The sequence below is a fragment of the Kogia breviceps genome, chromosome X, assembly GCF_026419965.1.
Source record: "Kogia breviceps isolate mKogBre1 chromosome X, mKogBre1 haplotype 1, whole genome shotgun sequence".
Classification (NCBI taxonomy): domain Eukaryota; kingdom Metazoa; phylum Chordata; class Mammalia; order Artiodactyla; family Physeteridae; genus Kogia; species Kogia breviceps.
Genome location: NC_081330.1, coordinates 87,904,437 through 87,910,436, shown reverse-complemented (window position 1 = coordinate 87,910,436; position 6,000 = coordinate 87,904,437). Strand labels below are relative to the sequence as shown.

Genomic DNA, 6,000 nt, shown 5'->3' with positions numbered 1-6,000 from the left:
CTGGCTGTCACCTTTGGATTTGGCCCCATCTCTGCATGTAGGTCGCCCTCTGGCGTCTGTTCTTCACGCTGAAGCGAGGGGGTTAAAGGAGCGGCTGATTCACTCTGACTCACTCAGGCTGGGGGGAGGGAGGAGTATGGAATATGGGGTGAGCCTGCGTTGGCAGAGGCTGGTGTGATTTTGCAACAGCCTGAGGTGTGTTGTGTGTTCTCCCAGTAAGCTGTCCCTGGATCATGGGACCCTGGCAGTGGCAGGCTGTACAGGCTCCTGGAACGGGAGGTGTGGATAGTGATCTGTGCTTGCACACAGGATTCTTGGTGGTTGCAGTAGCAACATTAGCATTTCATGCCCGTTTCTTGTGTCTGTGCTGATAGCCGTGGCTCACATCCATCTCTGATGCTTCTTTAGGTGGTGTTCTGAATCTCCTCTACTTGTGCACCTCAAGACAATGGTCTCTTGACTCAGGCAGTTCCAGATTTTTTCCCAGACTCCCTCCTGGTTAAGTGTGGTGCACTAGTCCCCTTCAGACTGTGTTCATGCAGCCAACCCCAGTCTTCTCCCTGGGATCTGACCTCCAAAGCCCGAGCCTCAGGTCCCAGCCCCCACCCACCCTGGCAGGTAAGTAGACACGTCTCTCAGGCTGCTGAGTGCTGGTTGTCACTGATCCCCTGTGTGGGAATCTCTCCACTTTGCCCTCTGCACCCCTGTTGCTGCACTCTCCTCTGTGGCTCTGAAGCTTCGCCCCCACCCACACCCTGTCTCCTCCAGTGAAGGGGCTTCCTAGTGTGTGGAAACATATCCTCCTTCACAGCTCCCTCCCAGAGGTGCAGGGTCCATCCTTATTCTTTTCTCTCTGTTTTTTTTTTTTTTTTTGCCCTAACCAGTTATGTGGGGAATTTCTTGCCTTTTGGGAAGTCTGAGGTCTTCTGCCAGCATTCAGTAGGTGTTCTGCAGGAGTTGTTCCACATGTAGATGTATTTTTGATGTATTTGTGGGTAGGAAGGTGATCTCCATGTCTTACTCCTCCACCATCTTGTAGGTCCTCTATATCCATTGTATATGTTTTGATTGGAACATTTATTCCATTTACATTTGAAGTAACTATTGACAGTTATATATTTATTGCCACTTTGTTAATTGTTTTTTATAAGAAAAAAATTTTATTGATCTTAAGAATATTTTATTTTTTAATTATATAATGTTGCAAAACTTCTAAAGACAGCTTAGCATGGGCCTCTTTTTTCAATGTAAAATGTGCTATAATACTGTTAATTATTTTCTGTTTTTTGTTGTAGTTCTTTTTGGTTCCTTTCATATATAGAATTATTGTATATTTAATAAATAGAAATATAATAATAATAATTTTATATTGATGGTTTTTTAAGTTCAAATGCTTTCTAACCACCCTATCTCTCACTTTTAATGTTTTTTATGTTGTATTTTATATATTTTTGTTTTGTGTATCCCTTATATACTTTTTGTGGTTATAGTTAATTTTACTACCCTTGTGTTTTAACCTTCCTACTAGCTTTATAAGTGGTTGATCTACTACTTTTACTGTGTGTTTGTTTTTACTAGTGAGACTTTTCCTTTCATAATTTTAATATTTCTAGTTGTGGCCTTTCCTTTATTTCTACTTAGAGAAGTCCCTTTAACATTTCTTGTAAATTTGGTTTTGTGTTGCCTAATTTATTTAACTTTTGATTTTCTGTGAAACTCTTTACCTCTCCTTCAAAATCCTTTCAACACTGAATATATCATGCCACTCTTCTGGCCTGCAGAGCTTCTGCTGAAAAGTCAGCTCATAGTTTTATGGGAGTTCCGTTGTACCTAACTAGTTGCTGTTCCCATGCTGCTTTTAATATTCTCTTTTTATCTTTAACTTTTGCCCTTTAAATTACAATGTATCTTGGCGTGGTCCTCTTTTGATTGATCTTATTTGGGACACTCTGTGCTTCCTGGACCTGGATGTCTGTTTCTTTTCTCAGATTAGAGATGTTTTCAGCTATTATGTCTTCAAATATATTTTCTGCCCCTTTCTGTCTTTTCCTTCAGAAACTCCTATAAAGCGAATTTTAGTACACTTGAAATTCTCCCAGAGTTCTCTTAAACTGACCTTATTAATTTTTTTTCTGTTCATCTTGAGTGCTTTCCCCTACTCTGTCTTCCAGTTCACTAATCCATGCCTCTGTATCATCTAACCCACTGTTGACTCCTTCTAGTGTATGTTTTATTTCAGTTATTGTATTCTTCAGCTCTGTTTGGTTTTCCTTTATATTTTCTCTTTCCTAACTTCTCACTGTGTTCGTCCATTCTTCTCCTGAGTTGTCTGAGCATCTTTATGATCATTACCTTGAAATGTTTATCAGGTAGATTGCTTATCTCCACTTCACATAGTTTTTCTTCTGAGGTTTTATCTTGTTCTTTCTTTTGCAACATATTCTGTCACCTCACTTTGTCTAATTTTCCGCTTTTATTTCTATGTATTTCATAAGTTGGTTCAATTCCCCAATCTTAGAGAAGTGGTCTTATGTAGGAGATGTCCTATGGGGTCTAGCATCACACTCCCCTATGGTTACCAGAGCTATATGCTCTAGGGGTGCCCTCTATGTGAGCTGTGTTACCTTTTCTGTTGTGGTGAGCTGACTACTGTGGGTGCACTGATAAGCATTGTTGACCTATGGTTTGGTTGGTTGCCAGGCTCTGCCTAGTGTAGAGGCTGCTGGCTGCTGTTGGGCAGGGCTGGGTCATGGCACAGCTGGTTGTACACCCTATAGAGTTCTTGTTCTGGTGTCAGCCAACTGGTGGGCAGGCCTGGGTCACAAGGCTGCTGGCTGTGAAACCCTGCTGGTCTTAGGGCTAGTGCTGGCCCATTGGCAGATGTGCTTGGTCCTGACACTGCTCCCTGTGGGACCTTGGTGCTTCTGGGGCTGTTGTCTGCCTGCCAATGTGTGGTGCCATAGCCCAGGGGGTCCTGTGGCTGGTAGCAACCCACCAGTGGGTGAGGACATGTTCTGGCACTAGTGTTGGCCCACTAGTGGGTGGAGATAAGTCTTGAGGATCTTACTACAGGGGGTTCCAGACCTGGTGTCAGCCCACTGGTTGCCAGAGCCAGGGCCCAGGGAGTCTTGGGGCTGCTGCCTGCCCTCTGGTGTGTGAGGTCAGTCCCAGGGCTAATGCTGACCTGCTGATAGGTAGAACGCATCCTGGAGTCTGTGGCTGTGGGGCCCTGGGGTCCTGGAGCTGAAGTAGGCTTGATGATGAAAGGGGCTGTGGCCCATGGCATCCCATGGCAGATGCCCACTCACTGGTGTGTGAGGCTAGGTCCCAGAGCTGGTGTCAGCCTGCTGGTGGTCAGGGCTGTGTCCCAGTGGCTGGCTGTGGGGCCCCAGGATCCTGGGGCTAGTGTCAGGTCACTGGTGGGCAGGGCCAGGTCCTGAGCCCTCTAGTGGATAGGGCCGTGTCCTGAGGCAGCTGGGACCTCAGGGGTTCCTACAACAGCCAGTCTGCTGGTGGTTAGAGCTGTTTCCCCACCTGGCTAGCTGCTTGGCCTGGGGCATCCCAGAACTGGTGCTGATTGGCTAGTTGTCATGGCTGGGCCTTGGCCCTAATATGCTAGAGAAGGGATTCCAAAAGGGGTTTTGCCAGCAGCAGTTCCCTCCTGGTAGAATGAGCCCCTCAAAATGGCTACTGCCAGCATCTATATCTCCAGAAATAGTCCTAGTGGCCTCCTGCCTTTACAGGAGGCTCTCTAAGATCTTAAGTTTGTCTGACCCAAGCTCCCTCCAAATTACTGCTTTTGCGCTGGGTCTCAGAGCATGTGAGATTTTGTGTATACCCTTTAAGTACAGAATCTCTATTTTCTGCAGCCCTCTGGTTCTCCCAAAACTAAGCCCAACTGATCTTCAAAGTCAAAAGTTCTGGGGGTTCATTTTCCCAGTGTAGGACCTCTGGGCTCAGGAGTACAATGTGAAGGTCATATCCCTTGCTCTTTTGGGAGAAACTCTTCAATTGTAATTATCCTCCCATTTGTGGGTCACCTACCCAGTGGTATGGTCTTGAGGTCTTGAGTATATTGTGTCTCCGTCCCTCCTACCCATCTCCTTGTGGTTCCTTCTTTATACCTTTAGTTGTAGAAGATTTTTCTGCTAATCTTCAGGTCGTTCTCATCAATACTTTCTCTGTAAATAGTAATTTTGGTGTGGCTATGGGAGGAGGTGAGCTCAGGGACTTCTTACTCTGCCAACTTCAAATATGTGGAAATTAAAGAATACAGTCCTAATTAACTATTAGGAAATTATAAGAGAAATTAGAAAATACTTAGATAGAAGTAAAAACAAAAACACAATATACCAAAATTTATGTGATGTAGCAAAAGCAGTCATAAGAGGAAAATTTATAGTGGCAAATGTCTACATTAAAAAAGGATATCAAATCAATAACCTTACTTTACACTTTAAGGAACTGGGAATAGAAGAGAAAACTAAATCCAAAGCTAACAAAAGGAAGGAAATACTAAACATAACAGCAAAGATAAACAAAATAGAGAACAGAAAAACAACAGAGAAAATTGATGAAACTGGAAGTTTGTTCTTTGAAAAGGTGAACAAAATTGATAAACCTTTAGAGAAAAAGAGAGAAGACAAAAAAGTAAAATAAAAAATGAAAATGAGAACATTACTACCAACCTTACAGAGATAAAAAAGGATTATGAGAACAACTCAACAACAAAAAACAAATAAATAATGAGCAAATGACTTCAATATAAATTTCTCTGAAGAAGATATACAAATGACCAAGAAGCATATGAAAAGATGCTTAACATCACTGATATTAGGGAAATGCAAATCAAAACTTCAATGATATCACCTCATATCTACTAGGATTGCTATGATGAGAAATAACAATTGTTGGCAATGATGTGAAGAAATTGGAAGTTTTGTACATAGTTAGTGCAAATGTAGAATGGCACAGCTGATGTGGGAAACAGTTTGGTTGACCTAAAAAAATTAAGTGTAGAATTATCACATGACCCAGCAAATCCACACCTAGGTATACACCCAATACAATTGAAAACAGGTGTTCAAACAAAAACGTGTACATGTAGGTTCATAACAGCACTATTTATAATAGCCAAAAGGTGGAAACAATACAAGTTCATCAAAATGTGGTATATTCATTCAATGGAATATTATTCAGTCATAAATATGAATGATGTACTGATAAATGACATAAGATGTATGAACCTTGTAATCATTTTTCTACGTAAAAGATGACAGACACAAAAAGTCACATGTTGTATGATTCCTTTTATATGAAACATCCAGAAAAGATAAAGCCTTAGATATAGAAAGCAGTTTAGTGGTTACCAGAAGCTGTGGGAGAAGGAATGGAGCTTGACTGCTAAATGAATTCAGGATGTCTCTTTTGAGGTAATGAATATGTGGAACTAGATAGAGGTGTTGGCTGCACAATGTGAATATACTATGTGCTATTGTATCATATACTTTTAAAAGATTAATTTTATATTATGTGAATTTTACCTCAAAAATTATAGGAGACTACATATATTTATGCAAATAAATTAGAAAACTGAGATGAAATGTATAATTTCCTAAGGAAATATGGATTATTAAAATTGACTTCATTAGGGATATAATGCTTAAGCATTGAATTTTCATACAGGAAATAGAAAAAGATATCAAAGCAAAAAGCACCAGGTCACATGGTTTCACAAGGGAATTCAATGAAAATTTCAAAGACCAGTCAGGTCAAATTCTCTATAAATTGTCCCAGAAGATTGAAAAGGAAGGAAAAGTGTTTTTATTCCAACCGAGAAAGAGTAAGCACACTTCACCCTTTCTTTCCCACTGAATGCAACTAGCAGTTATCTAAAGACTCTTTAAATAAATAGTAAGCCTGCCACTTACAATTGGGGAAGAAAACCAGAACTCAAAGTATAACTGGACTAATGGTGGGTTTCCAATTTTTTTCCTTCAG

General features: G+C 41.2%; 1 protein-coding gene across 1 annotated transcript in view; it reads left to right on the top strand.

The window, feature by feature from the left end:
- Positions 1–318: 318 nt before the first annotated feature.
- Positions 319–6,000, top strand: part of ALAS2 (5'-aminolevulinate synthase 2) — a 111,858-nt gene continuing 106,176 nt past the window's right edge. Inside the window, exon 1 of the mRNA XM_067023871.1 lies at positions 319–618. The gene's annotated coding sequence lies outside the window, so the exon portion shown is untranslated. The remainder of the gene's footprint in view (positions 619–6,000) is intronic.